The sequence below is a fragment of the Vicugna pacos genome, chromosome 26 (assembly GCF_048564905.1).
Source record: "Vicugna pacos chromosome 26, VicPac4, whole genome shotgun sequence".
Lineage (NCBI taxonomy): Eukaryota > Metazoa > Chordata > Mammalia > Artiodactyla > Camelidae > Vicugna > Vicugna pacos.
The window spans coordinates 27,819,342-27,834,634 of record NC_133012.1 but is presented as its reverse complement, the minus strand read 5'-3'; the positions used below and the strand labels follow the sequence as shown (position 1 = coordinate 27,834,634).

The 15,293-nt window shown below is 46.9% G+C and overlaps 1 protein-coding gene across 1 annotated transcript in view; it reads right to left on the bottom strand.

Moving 5' to 3' along the window:
- Positions 1 to 15,293, bottom strand: part of CSMD1 (CUB and Sushi multiple domains 1) — a 1,700,362-nt gene that overhangs the window by 434,772 nt on the left and 1,250,297 nt on the right. The window lies entirely within an intron of this gene.

The window sequence follows — 15,293 nt, the reverse complement described above, 5'->3', positions numbered from 1 at the left end:
CTTTGTCTCTGGCTTCACATAGTTTATAGTCCATCTAATTGAGGGTGTATGGGCTGAACTGGGGCCTCAAATTCACATGGTGAAGTTCTAAGCACACATCCCAGGGTGTGACTGTGTTTGCAGATAGGGTCTTTGAAGAGTTAATTAAAGAAAAATGATGACCTAAGGGTGGCCCCAAATGCATATGACGAATGACCTTATAAGAGGGATCAGGACACAGGCCCAGAGGGAAGACCGTGCGAAGACACAGGGAGAAGAAGAAAAGGAATGTACCGACGCTGGAGCTCAGACGTCCAGCCTCCAGAACTGTGAGACAGCACATAGCCGGTGCTTACACCCCCTGCTGAGTGGAACTTTCTCCTGACGGCGCTAACCTAAATCAAGGAGTCCCCAGAACAAGCTGACGGCTCTGCCCTAGGAAAAGGGCAGTGCGGTGGCGTCCCCAGCAAGCCTGCTCGCTCAGGACGTGGCACCTCCGCAGACCACGTAGAGGAGGGCTCCCTGCAGACAGAGATGCACACACACTTGGTAAGGGGATGAACAGCGAGGAAGGGGCAACTCCTGTGAACCTGGGGAGCACGATGTCTCAGGGCGAGGCACAAAGATGGGCCCTCGATGGTGCTGGAGAGGCGTGAGCAGCAGGCAGGGAAGCTGACAGCCCAGACGCTAAGGGAAAGGGGGTCTTTGGGAAGGACGGCTGCCAGCTTCTCAAACCACCAAGGGCCACTATGACCTGGCAGGGACACCCGCCGTGGTGCTCGCTGGCCCAGGGAAGACCATGACTGAAGAGGGCAGTTGCTCTAACGTCCACCCAGAGATGCTCCGACCAAACTGTGGCCGTTCCTGTTAAACAGGACAGGGGAACCCACAACATCTGAACATTTTCTCGGCTCAATCGGTGTAAGGAAATGTCTCCCAATGATTATATATTATATTTAGGAAGCACAGTTCCCACCCGTTCTCTCTGAAAGTGTCCAGTTGCGGAACAAACAAGAACATACAACAGAATGAGGGAAGTTATGTAAAGTCCAAATGGCTCAGAACACAAGGATACCGGCCACCAGTGCCAGGGTGCTATAAGTTCAGTGCAGGGCGTCACAGACCAGGAATTAGCCATGGAGAATCTTCACTTGGTCCAGGGATCAGAATTTGTGCCCGTGCCCCCGCCCCTTCCTGCCATCCTCAGAAAAACACATCATTGTTCTTACATAAACCCGGGCTGTGTGTCAGACATTACCGGCATACTCAGAAATGGTAAGGCTTGTCTTAAGCTTTGCCCACAGCTTCGTTTAATAAAGAATTATTTTGAATGCTAATTTAACAAAGAAATCACACCGGGTTTGGGAAATGCAGATCCTGACGATACTAACTACTTTATTTTACAGAGAACTTACTTAGAATTTTGTTGCTGTCCAGTCATTTGAAGGCATGTCTTTTAATTTACTTCTTTTAAAAATTATTTATCATATGCATGTTTTATTTTTCCAGCTTTATCGAGGCATAACTGACAGGCAAAATTTGTATGTCTCCAGGGTGTAAAGTGTGATGATTTCACAGACATTTATGTCACGAAGCGATAACCACGATCAAGCTAATTAACACAACCATCACCTCCATGGCCTCTTCCTGTGTGTGGTGGGAACGTTTCAGATCTGCTGTCTTAGTAAATTCCGAGTATGTGACACAGTGATGTTCAGGACAGGCAGCATGCTGTACACTGATCTCCAGAATTTACCCATCTTGCCACGGGAGATGTGTACTTCGGACCAGTACCCTCCTCTTCCTCCACCCCCTCAGCCCCTGGGAGCCAGCGTCCTCTCTCTGTTTCTACGACTTTGAGTTTTTAGATAGTAAGTGAGATCTCACTCTCTGTTCGTCCGTGTCTGGCTTACTTTTCTTAAAACACTGTCTTCTAGGTTCTTCCCTCTCAGGATCTGAGAGAGGGACAGTGGCCAGTCATCCATCTAAGCTTCCTTGTTTTGTTTTCTTTTTACTTGGAATGGACATGACTTCTCCCACGTTACAGAAAAGAAACTAGGCCGACAGGCATGGAGAATGGTTTCTAGACTCAGCATCTAGCACATGACAGGTATATTCGTTTACTTAATTAATCTCGAGAACTTTGAAAACACACATCAGTGCAAGCCTGTGGGACTGTGGGGGCTGGGAAAAGCCAAATCACGTCCCAGTTTACAAACTCCCCGCCCCCTCTTCCCGAGTGGCCTCCTGCTCATGGATTCTGGCCGCCTCTTGAAAAGCAGCAGGAGCTCAGATCAGATCAGAAGTGGGTGAGCCTCTGGGTGAGCTCGGGAGGACCTGCAGCTGGAGACCTGGAGCCGGCCTCCTGCTCCCTGGAGCCGTGGCGCCACCTGGCCCTTGATCCTCTACGATCCTCTACGCCAGCCTGTTGACCTTCGCCCCTGCACGGAGGATGGTCCTGTTGGCCGGTAAGGCTCAATATCTTGTTTAAGCCATTTAGCTCCTAAAGCACGCTCGGGAGTGTGAGCCTGTGTCCAGGACGCTCAGCAGAAGGGATTCCACAAGGGGGTTCCATGGGGTCGCAAAGGGCGGGCTTGCATGGCTGAGTAATACTCCACTGTGTGTGTGCATGCACGTGTGTGTCTGTACCGAGCCTGCTTGGCACGTCTTGCTTTTCAAGAATCGTTACATGTAGACGGGGGCTAACAGATCAGGTGAACAGGGCCTCGTGGCTTCCTAGGCAACCGGCTCATCACACCTGAAGAAGAGATTCGCTTGTACACCTGCGGTCGTGGTTTGTTAGGGAGGCGGTGTGGACAAGCAGAGTTGAAGAGAGTTAGTGAAGATACGACTTTTCCTCATAAACCAGAGAGTTAAATTAATTTAAAAGACAACGAATGTTTGTGTTTTTCTTCTTGCCATTTTTCTTTGAACTTTTACTGTTTACAGAGATGCCAGTGGGCTTTACGCCCCTTGGAGGCAACTATTCTAATCAGTTTGAATCTTCGCCTGCGATCCTTTCCTGTCAGTCATGTTAAACGACAGCCAGAAGGTGCGCTTTAGTCACAGCGATCCTGCAAGGGATCAAAAGTTTGTTTAAAAAAAATCTGTACCAAATTGGATAAAAATACCCACTAAATATTTTATTTAAAAGCTTTCACTGGCACAAAAGAATATTCCAGAGAGAGACAGCTCAAAGTGACATCCCTGGGGTAGTTTGTCTTCCACAATTAATGAGGAAATAGTAGATAAGAAAAAAAAAACATAAGGGAAATTAAAATTAGTCAAAAAATGCATCTAATATTCCAGATGCTTTCCTATACCGCCGATAGGTGTAGGTAGAAATAAAAATGGCGTACTATTTACCCACCTTTTTAAAAAGCCTACTTCCTCTCTGTGAGAGAACATTGTAACTCTTTATACATCTGTATTTATAACTTGTGGATTTTATGTGCTGTCCCATTGAGCTCATAGGCCAGTACTTGCTTAACCAATGCCCGAGTGTAGCTACGTAACGTTACTGCTGGTATCTTGATAAATCTCGTAATGACCACATGATGATGAGTGCTTTGAAAATCAGTGCATTTATTTCCTTAGGATCAATTCTTAGAAGTAAAATTGATGGGTCAAAAGGGGTGCACTTCTTCAAGGCTTTTTTAAAGTATATTGAAAAAATGTTCCTTTAAAACAAATAAGCTTTGGGAAGAAGCCGTTCAGAGCTACTCCGTGAATTTATACTGTGATCTTTTAGATTCCCTCCGTCAGAATCGAGGTTGGTCGCTGCCGCCTCTGTGAGCCCCGAGCACGTGTGTTTCTCTGTCTCGTGGTCCCTGCATCTTTCTTGCATCAGAGTCCTTTCCGCATCTGCTCCTGCCCCGAGATGAAAGCTAGCTGAGATCATGCACAGGCATTATCTGTGCGAGTCCCCTGTCTGTAGAGTGTGTCTTTGCCTTGACAGAAACGAAATACTTGGAAGCATTAAGGGGCTCCTGACACACTTAGAACAGCAGAATTGTTTTGAATGTTTCTTTTCCTGTCATTACTGACTGATCACTGTTGTCACCCATGTTTCATAAGACTGTAACTTATATCCCTGTAGCTGAGAGACCTACCACAGTGTAAATCATTATTTTAGTCTCAAAAATATTTTTAGGACGCAGTTCATTGCTTTCAGATTGCTGGGTGAACTTCCCACTCTGCTGGGGGAGAGGGGGAGACAGAATCCCACTCAGGGCTGTTAATCGGGGCAGGGTGTGTGCAGCTGACATGTGTCAGTGTAGACCCCGCACCACTGGGATGTTGTATTCTCAGAACCTGGAAAAATGGCATCCAAATTGTGAAGAAAAGATCCAACATGTGTTAATTAAGACTTGGCACATTTTGCAAAAAGGAAAATGTCTGTGAGTCTCTATTGTGTAAATCAGTTTATTTGCATTACTTTTCCAGATTCCACATATAAGTGAGACATGGTATCTGTCTTTCTCGGTCTGACTTACTTCACTTAGGGTGATCATCGCTAGGTCCATCCATGTTGCTCCAAATCAGCTAAACTTCAATTTAAAAAGAAGAAAAAGGAAAAGAAGGAGAATGCATGTTTCAGGGCCAGTGGCTTCCGAGTTTTGAGATCAGTGGTGTTTGGATCCCTTGAGCACCTTGTGCCTGAGCCTGGTCCCAGGTCTCCCCGCCCCGTCAGCTGCTGAAAGGCCACGTCCGCCTGGTCCTCCCTCCTCTGCGGGCGCGCGCGAGGATGGCACACAAAGAGGAACGCGTCACAACTCAGGCTCCGCACAGACAGCTTGGAAAGGAGAGTTTTCAGGCCAAATGCTTTGTACAGAGCAAAGTGGTTTTGCACAAGGCAAGGTCCCTTTTCTGTGCTACTGGAGGCTGGTTCACACACTTCCCAGTGCTCAACAGGCCTGATCCTGCCCACGGCCACTCGGGGGATGAGAGGGCCTCCAGTGGGGCAGGAACAGCCCCGTGGCCCAGGGGGCAGGAGGCACTGGCCTCAGGCAGGGCCACCCCTGAAATCCCCTGAGAGGTCTCGCAGGGGTGGGGGGAGGGGAGGGGCCCCCAGGGACTCAAAGGGAAACTGAACATTGGCTCCAGCAGCCTGGCCCGGATATTAAAAGTACAGCCTGGCCTGCTTTTCCCCTTTCAGGAAATGCTCTGGGAACCCTTCACCTTGAGCAAAGGGATTAATCCCATATATTCTCATGCGGCCTCTCCCTGCCCTTGTTTGCCGACTTTTGAAGCGTCCACAACCCTGATCTGACCCAGATATAAATAGGATAAAAATAGCCAGAAGGCAACTCAACAGGCCGTGTAATATTTCCTGGCATTTGGTGATTACGGCATTTATCCGAGGCCAGGCTGGTGAGAACGTGTGCTCTCCTTTCACGGATCTAAAGAGGAGCGTCTGGTGCTAGCACGGGCGCTTCCTTCTCTCTGTCAGGGTTGTCAGCATCACGGTGCTTTTGTGTGAGTTCTGCAGTTGTGAATAAGTATTTCCCTTTCTGCTTGCGTCCTTAGTAGGGAGAATATGCAGAATACAAACTCATTCAACAAAACAAAGGAACACTTGGTCCCTAAGGCGCTGTAACAGCCCCTCAGCACGGTGCCCCGCACCAAACACATGCAGGTGCTTGAAGACCCTTCCAGCAACTCTGTGACTGCCTCCTCTGCGTCACATCTTAGCTGACCTGTCAGCAGGGACGCCGCTGGCCTGCGCCTCAGGTCTCTCACCGGGAATACCTGCCTTCCGTATTGTCAGCAAAGATGAAGTCCGTGCAGTTGAAATACTTTGAGCGCTTCATTAGGTTTTTGGACTTCTTCTCTCTTTGCTGGAGTAGGGCAGTGGCATCTCATCGGATCTCCCCGTCTCTAAAAGTGACGATGATGACGATGACGGAAAGTAACAGTTAACAGTCGACTGTCAGCGCCTTTTACGTGCTTTGTCAGAGCTTAGGCATTAGATGCACTCCTTCTGCTGGTTTTTATTTTAGTTTTACATGTGAAAAAAGGGGATCGGTGAAGTTAAGTAATTTGTTGCAAAGCTAGTAAGAACCTCTCAAACCACATCTGTTTTCTCTTAACTCTTTTACTAAGCAGTTGCTTCTCTGCCCAAACTGTCTTTAACTCTGGTGCTTTGACTGCTTTCCTAAAATACAGATTGATTCTTGCCACTTCTTTTCGAAAAGTGCTCACTGTCCACGTCCTCTCAGACCCTGAGAATGAATCTATCCTCCTTAGAACGCCGTGTAAGACCTTTCATCACCTTGCCTTCCGACCTTATTTTTCTCTGTTTCTTATCCGTCAAGGCTTGGCTCAGATGCCTTTCTCTCTAAATTCTTGCAGACTCCCTCAGTCACAGCGGAATCCATGTGTGTGCCCACAGCACTGCATCTTGGCAGGTGCACAGGGCCTGAGGTCTTAAAACACGGCTAGTTTTGGGGTGTCTGTCTTCTCCCCAAGAGGCAGCACGTGAGCTTTTGAAAGCAGGTGCTGTGTGCTGCTTCCGTCACTGTCCGCCGACACCCCACACTGCCTGAGGTGGTGCTTTGTTGCACTGCTCAGGGGACACGGGGAGGCTGAGTGAATAAGCAGACGACTATCAGAGACTTGGATCAGGATTAACCTTTCATTTCCCTCCTTAGCTGTCAGGATGCTGGTTTCTCCCCTGCTTTTTCCTAGTTAATCTTCTTCAATTCTGAACCCATTTCAGAGCTTCACTATCCTTTTTAACTACGGAACACATAGCTGGAGACAATGGAAAAAGTCAGTTTGACCAGCATTCAGGTCAGAGAGAAGAACACCTTGATTTCTGCTAATTAGACCCCGTTTTGGTGAAGGGACTCCTGTGTGCTTTTCTAGCCAGCACAACACAGGTGACACAGGCTCAATCTGTAAGGCAGTATTCCTCTATTCACTCAAAATTTAAGTCCCAAAAGGGATTCTGGAAGGCTTGGATGACGCCTTGCAAAACAAATTAAAAGCGAAAATGCATATGAAACATTAGAAGACTTAAAGCCAAAATAAAACTTAAAGGGACAATTAGATAAGGTGAATCCGGAGAGAGGCTGTGCATGGACCGCGTCCCCGCCTCAGATCCTACACCTCTGAGCAGACAGATTGGGGGGTATCAGGGAGGCACCGGACGCCACGTGCACGCCCACTGAAAGCCAGCCACGTGCTGGGGACAAGAAAACAAGCGTCGAATCAACGACGCCATGAAAAGGACACTGAGGTCACGAATCATCACCACTAGGACCCTGCCGAGGGGAGCAAGAACTTTTAGAAGAAGGCACCTCAGAATGTTTCCCCTGTGGACTCACGTGCTGATGTCAGCGCTCAGCAACCGTCACAAGGCGTTTGGGGGAAGGACCACCACACGTCACCCAGGTTCTGTTTCCCAAAGCATACATGTAAACCCGTGGTTCAGTTAGTGCATGACTTGCGCTGTGAGTTCACTTTATTTCCTTGCTCTACTGACCGTCCACAGAACGTCACCCTGTGCCTGGCTGCACCCCGCCAGAAGCAGGGCCGTCACGCACCAGGCTCGGCCCTGGGACCTCTTCCCTGTTCTACACTCAGCTGCTCAGACAGCGCATCCGGTCTCGTGGCTTCCAACGCCACTGCACGTGGATGATGCTAATGTGCCGTCAGCCTGGAACACTCTCCCAGGACTCCAGCCCACATATCCTCCGTCCTGCCTGCCTGCTCCACACCGCGTCCAGGAGGCGCACACGCCCTGCGCGGCGGGTCCTTCCACACACATCTGCTCCCCCAGCCCTTCCCCTCCTCCTTTCTGCTCCTCACCCTATACACACCCTACTCATCAGCACACCCTGTGGGTTTCACCTTCAAAACAGACCCTTGTCTGACCACCTCCCAGGGCCCAGTGGGCCTCACGGTCCACTCCTGGGATGCTTTCTGACCCCCTTACCCCATCTTTCTCTCGTCACAGCCTCCAGATCCTTGAAACACAAATTAGACCACATCGCATCTTTGAACGGAACTCACTGGGAGTAAAGCTAGAGTCCAAAGGTGTTCTGTGAGGACCGACGTGCCCTCCCTCCGTCCTCCCGAGCCTCCCCTCTCCGGGCCACTTCCTCCCGTGCGGGTAGTTCTGGCCGTGCTCGGTTCTTGCTCTTGTGCACGCCAGGGCCTCCAGACCTGCCCTCTGCCCATGTTCCAGATGTTCTCAAGGCTGCCTTCCTTTTCTCCCCTAGGACTTGGGTTGAATCTCATTGACCTTGTAGTATCAATATCCAGCCACGTTCCAAGTCCTCGCCTTCATGTTCCTCCAAGGAACTTACCATGACCTGATTTTAGACAGATGCGTAGAGAGAGAAATACACAGCTATATAGATGGTATGTAGGTGTCTGTATCTGTGCACACGTTTATATACACACGAGTTTATGTGTCTATAACTACACACGGCTGTACACGCATACATACCCGTAAGCGTGTGTGCCCTGATTGTTTGCTATCTAATTTTCTTAATCCATCTTCCTCTATAAGATAAGAGCTCCTGGAAGGCAAGTGTTCTACCTATCTGATTTCTGCCTGGCATATAGTAGGTGGCATTTGTTGAAGGTGCGAACCACCTTGCTCACCCAACAATTCTGCCAGACTGGCCACTGGCAAGACCCTTTCAAGGGCCTGTGTTCCCAACTCTCCACACCTGGGAGATCTGGCCAGTCTGTAGATAGCTGTTAAGCTCAGTGAGCCTGTCTCCCCGTGTCCTGCTCTTCCAAACGGAGTGGATCAGGGATGCTCTGAGCACCGTAACACCACTCTGCAGAAGGGCTTGGTCTTCCACTTGCTCCAGTCAACAGGAGACGATTGCCTTAAGGAGTGGTTCTCAGAGTGAGACTCCTCGCCACCTCCACCCCGCCAGCAACATCGGCTTCACCAGGGAGCCTCCCAAAAACGATCAGCCCTCGGGGTGACTCCAGGGAAGCTGAGGTTTGAGAACCACTGGCATCATCTTGAGAAAGACTTTGAGAGTCAGTCCATGGCCAGTGGGGAGACTGTCAGGATCAATTAGAAACGTCAGCTGGTGGGAATGCAGTTTGGTGCAGCCGCTGTGGAAAACAGTATGGAGATTCCTCAAAAGACTAGGAATAGACTTACCATGTGACCCAGGAATCGCGCTCCTGGGCATATATCTAGAAGGAACCCTACTTCAGGATGATACCTGCACCCCAATGTTCATAGCAGCATTATTTACAATAGCCAAGACATGGAAACAGCCTAAGTGTCCATCAACAGATGACTGGATAAAGAAGAGGTGGTATATTTATACAATGGAATACTACTCAGCCATAAAAACTGACAACATAATGCCATTTGCAGCAACATGGATGCTCCTGGAGAATGTCATTCTAAGTGAAGTAAGCCAGAAAGAGAAAGAAAAATACCATATGAGATCGCTCATATGTGGAATCTAAAAAAAAAACCAAAACAAATAAACAAACAAAAAACAAACAAAGCATAAATACAGAACAGAAATGGACTCATAGACATAGAATACAGACTTGTGGTTGCCAAGGGGGTGGGGGGTGGGAAGAGATAGACTGAGATTTCAAAATTGTAGAATAGATTAACAAGATTATACTGCATAGCACAGGGAAATATATACAAGATCTTATGGCAGCTCACAGAGAAAAAATGTGACAGTGAATATATATATGTTCATGTATAATTGAAAAATTGTGCTTTACACTGGAATTTGACACAACATTGTAAAATGATTATAAATCAATAAAAAATGTTAGGAAAAAAAAAGTCAGCAGAGGGCGCCGGAGAGAGGCAGGTGGCCTGTCTGCCCTGCAGAACTTGACAGACCTTCCCTTCCCTACTCTGACGTCTGCTCTCACGCCCTGTGTGACCTTCAGCAGGTCAACATCCGAGAGGGGGACTTTCTCTTAGTGCCTCGTCTCTAACTAGGGCGGCATATGCCAGCGCCAGCTGCCCGGGATCCTTCCGTGATCAGGAGGGGCAGAAGCAAAGACAGGGAGCCCAGCACTTCGGGCACATCGCTCCACTTCCTCACAAGGCCCCTCATCCTGTGGCTCTCCGTCCTGGGGCCCTTCTGCCGTCCCCCCACTACTGCCTTCCTGGCAGGTGAAGCCAGGTATGCGAGCTCTCTCCCAGACTCCAGTTCCGAGGGTGCAGTGAGCGGAAAAGACCCTGCCACCCTGTCGTCCCCATCGTGTGCCTGGTCTTCCGGCTGCATCCTTCCTCAGGTGACGGGTGACATCTGGGCTGTGGCTCCCTGCCGCTCCAGACCTGGTCTCACCCGCACGCCCCTCCTTGTCCCCAGATCTGTGGAAATAGGGTCACATGTAATTGCTTGTGATCAGTGTCCCGGAGCTTTGGCTTGTCATGGAAGGCTCGGCTGAGAACACGCGCTGCCTGTGGGCATTGGTAAGAAAAGCAGGACAGGGCTTCCTTGATTGGGAAGGGTCTCTTTACAGATGCTGATTCTGGGGAGACCATTGTGCTTGGTCTGTGTGATCCCCATTTACAGCACTTTTTCTGAGCCCATATATGTGCAGAGACACCAGAATGTTGGCAGGATGGACACGCTTTTAATTGAAGTACAGTCAGTTTACCACGGTGGTGTTAGTTTCTGGCGCACAGCATAGTGATTCAGTTCTGTACCTACAGCTACCTCTCCGTGTTCCTTTTCATACTCTTTTCCATTCTAGTCTCTGACGAAGTATTGAGTATAGTTCCCTGTGCTCTACAGTAGGACCTTACTGTTTACAATCTGATTTTTATAACAAATCCCCATTACTTTTCTCCTTCAAATGTGACGTACATGAAAGAAGCTCTTTAAACCTAGTTTTCAGAGAAGTAAGATATTTTCATTACATATTTTTGGTAAAATATCTGAGAGGGTACATGAAACAGAGCTGACAGTGTATTTCCCAACATGCATGGAAAAGCACCACTGCCATCCATCTGCTGGAGCTTTCAGGGAACACGCTTCAGATTTTCAATTTCCCTATTGATTTTTAAATGTGTTCATTATTTAAAAGTAGCAGCTTGGCTCTAAATTGTAATGACCCACCACAGAGAAGGGGCTTCAGAAAACCTGTGATGGGTGAATACCAATTAGGAGTGTTAGGAAGAGATTGTTTAAATTGTCGTTTTTTAAAAGGATTTTATATATCCCTTAAAATAATCTTTTTATATATCACTGACTTCATTCCACACTTCATGTAAAATTGCCCCCATTAAATGAGCCATGCAAATTAGCAGTAAATTATGCTCAAATATCCAGAAAGCAATTATGTTGGTGCAGAAGTTGGTATTTTAATAAAATACAGATGACAGCAGGTTAATATTTCAGGTTATACATATGCCATGACATGACTCGAAATACAGAAAAACGGGCATAATGAGATGATGTCATGCATACATATGCAGAACGCAGAATTGTGGTGAAAATACTTGAAAGCTATCCTGAGCTAAATCTTCTGGCTCTTCCCAGAAGGAAGATGAACGGCCAGACATTTTAAGGAGTCACACGTTGAGACATATTTAACAGAGAACTTGAAAAACAGTTGCTCAAGATGTTCCTGAATATTTTGAGAGTTTATATTTTCTAAAACTTTAAATACTTGAGAACTAAGACATCTTGATTGATTTTTTTTTTTACTAAAAGAGTGTTAACTTCCAAATGCAAAGGCATTCACTGTTTTACTTTTGTGAAAAATGCTTGCTGTGTCATTTTGAATCCTCTCACCTTTCCGCTCAGTATTAAATAATTTGGGTGATTCTGATATAAACTTGCACCATCTGGATAAAAAATTCAAGACACAAATCAAATATCAAAAATTCAAAGTTAACAGCCTCCCTTCTCTCCCCATGTAAATGTACTAGGATTAATCGAATCAGTGTTGTCTAGTCCTTTCTTGCTTGGAAACAGCACAGATGAGGCCAAAGAATTAGCTCCTCTTCCACAAATGAGCAGACTGAAATAACAGTTGCTCGTCACAATAAAGTTGTGGGGGCTCTGCAAACAATCAGGGGACTGCCTGGCCCTTAATTATCCCGTTTTAAGTACACATTATCAACTCTGCTGACTCACGAGGAAAAGTGGATTCACCACTTTAATGGTTCCAAATTACCTCCTGGAGCTAATATCAGAAACCATCCCATTAAGCCAGCTCTGGTGATGAGACTGAATTGTACTGGGGGTGAACAGCCACAAATGACTATCATCAACTTCACAAATGCTAAAGTATGCCTAACAATTCACTAAAATTGACACCAAACAGGACCCATTTCCAGCTCCTGGAGGTTATAATAAAGTGTCTGATCTGCTACCGTCCACTTCAGTTGACAGCAGACAGAAGGCCACCTGATGTGTAAGACGCAGGTGCTTTTCAGGTAAAGCCGATTTAATCTCTTTGGTGACATTGCAATAGACAGATCAATCTCAAAGACAGTAATTCAGTCCTCTGGCCCTAGCGCCTTTCCTCAGAGCAATTTCCTCGATAATTTTCTCTGTTTATTGGATATTTTGAGATTTGCCAAGCGTGGAAGGGGGTGTAGGTAAAGCTGGAGAATTTAGATAAGATTATAACCTTCTCAATGTAAAAAGGAGGCTTTAAAGATATTTGTCTACTGGTCCCTAAAATAGCATGACATTTTGTTTGACTGCTTGGAATAAAGCATTTCATAAGGGAAATTTAAATCAAATCAAATCAAAGCAAAGCAAAGCAGAAAATAGTTATGATCCTGTCAAAACCATGGCCCTGCAGACTGTGCTGAGAAACAGAAATGCAGCTTCTGGGAGTTTCCAGCCTAAGCTGGTGAAACAAGACAAAGATTCTGATTATTTAACTAAAAGCACTAGGCCAGTAATTGGAGAATTCTAAAAATTATTCTAACTGAGAATTTCGGGGAATTAGAATGTGCAGTACTAATGAAACGCTCCCATATGCATTTACTTTCTTCATTCCGAACTCACTTAACTGGGTTGGGGTGACGTTGGCCTGACTCTCCTGGCTGTGCCGTGTGTCTCATTTGGTGAGGCTAGCTGCATAGCATTAACGCGGACTTGCGCTGTGGCCACGCGGGCTGGGAGCCGCCCAGCCTGGGCCGCGCGGGCAGCAGGGTGATGGGCCGACGCGCGTTTAGGGGTGAACAGCAGCGGGGTCTAGGGGCCAGCTGTGCGCAAGGAGTGGAGACCAGATGGCTCCTCGGCCCGGCTTGGCGCAGCGTGGTGGATGGAGGGGACCGTTCACTGCGAGAGCGGGCCCTGAAGGAACCAGGTCTGGGGACAGGGCCGGTGGGAGATCATGGGTGCTGTCTTCTCGGGCTTGTTGAGGTGGAGATGCCGCTGAAGCACTTGATGGGAGACGATGCCAAATCATGGGGGGCACATGGCGCGGAGCTCAGAGGAGCGATGGGGGTGTGGACAGAAATCGCAGAGTCATCCGGACCCAGGGGGCACCTGCAGCCATGGGCTTGGGTGACGGCGTGGAGGGAGACCACAGAGTGAAGGGAAGAGGGTCCGGCTGAGTCCGGGGCACTGGACGGTCTGCGAGGAGGCGGGTAGGCAGAGGGAGCAGCAGAAGGCAGGGATGGTGAGAGGCTCCGCTACGGGAGCCGGAGAGGGGGGACACGGTCGACCCCAGCCATCGGGGGCGGGACTCACGGAGGGAGCTGAGTGGAGTTCCACGGGAGCACCCGAGCCCTCGGCCTGTGACAAGTCCACGCTGGACTGGAGAGGGATGGGATGCCAGCATCAGAATCAGAAGCCTGCCTGTGTTCCAGAGGCGTTTATGAGGCACCTTTTACTTGCAAATCTCTATATTCCTTCTGAATTCAGAACATTCAAGCACATGACTTGTAACAATATAGCCCAAGAGGACGGGTAACCAGGAAGACCGTCCTGGGCAGTAATCACACGGCTATCAGCTCCTAGAAGAAGCAGGGGAAAGTCCAGAATTTGACATTCCTCTGTTGAGGAAAATGAAGGAAAAACATTGAAAAAGTTTGTGGGTTGTCGAAAGATCTATACCCAATTTTACAAGATAAAAGCTTTCTCAGGGACATGTGAGTCTGAAAGCTGTAGAGGAAACAGCTCCAAGTTAATGTTATTTTACTTTCCAGATCAATTAAATAAACAGGAAACCATGATCCTCACATATTGTGGGAAATCCATGAATGTCAATTAATTTTCGAAATAATTTACAAGTGTTCATATGAAAAACAAGATAATGATTAATCAAGTAAAATGGCAGCTTCTTACAAGAGGTTAATAGCAATGAAGATAATATTAATATCATAGCTATATGTCAAGATACAGATTTCTCCAGGTGCTTTAATTAAAGATGTAATTGTTACAACAGTTACAGCTGTGTAATGATGTTTATTCCAAGGAGAAATAAGGCAGCCTGGTCTTAATTTAATATTGCTTACAAATTATTCTAAGCTCTCAGATAACTAGGAACCTATATTATATACATAAGGCAAACACGGCTCTGAGAAAGTTGGGAGTTCATACTTAGAGCATGGAACTTAGTACTTTTAAGTACTGTGAATGTTCTAGAATGTGATAATACCATCCTGTTTTATGCAAAGAAGTACTAGAATGTGATAGGACCATTCTATTTTACAAAAATCAAAGCATTGTAGTTGTTTTTTTTTAAACATTTTTATTGATTTATAATCATTTTACAATGTTGTGTCAAATTCCAGTGTAAAGCACAATTTTTCAGTTATACATGAACATATATATATTCATTGTCAAATTTTTTCTCTGTGAGCTACCATAAGATCTTGTATATATTTCCCTGTGCTACACAGTATAATCTTGTTTATCTAGTCTACATTTTGAAATCCTGTCTATCCCTTCCCACCCCCTGCCCTCTTGGCAACCACAAGTTTGTATTCTATGTCTGTGAGTCTGTTTCTGTTTAGTATTTATGATTTATTTGTTTGTTTTTTTAGATTCCACATATGAGTGATCTCATATAGTATTTTTCTTTCTCTTTCTGGCTTACTTCACTTAGAATGACATTCTCCAGGAGCATCCATGCTGCTGCAAATGGCATTACATTGTCAGTTTTTATGGCTGAGTAGTATTCCATTGTATAAATATACCACCTCTTCTTTATCCAGTCATTGAGCAAGAGGAGGGGAAAAAAGAAGCCCTTGCATGGGTTTGCAGCAATCTTGTAACAGGAGCTGAGGACTGTGGTCTTCAGCCCGGGCCAGAGTCTTGACATCACACCCTGAGCCAAAGAGCCTACCCATCGGGTGGTCACTGGATGGGCTCTTTGGTCTC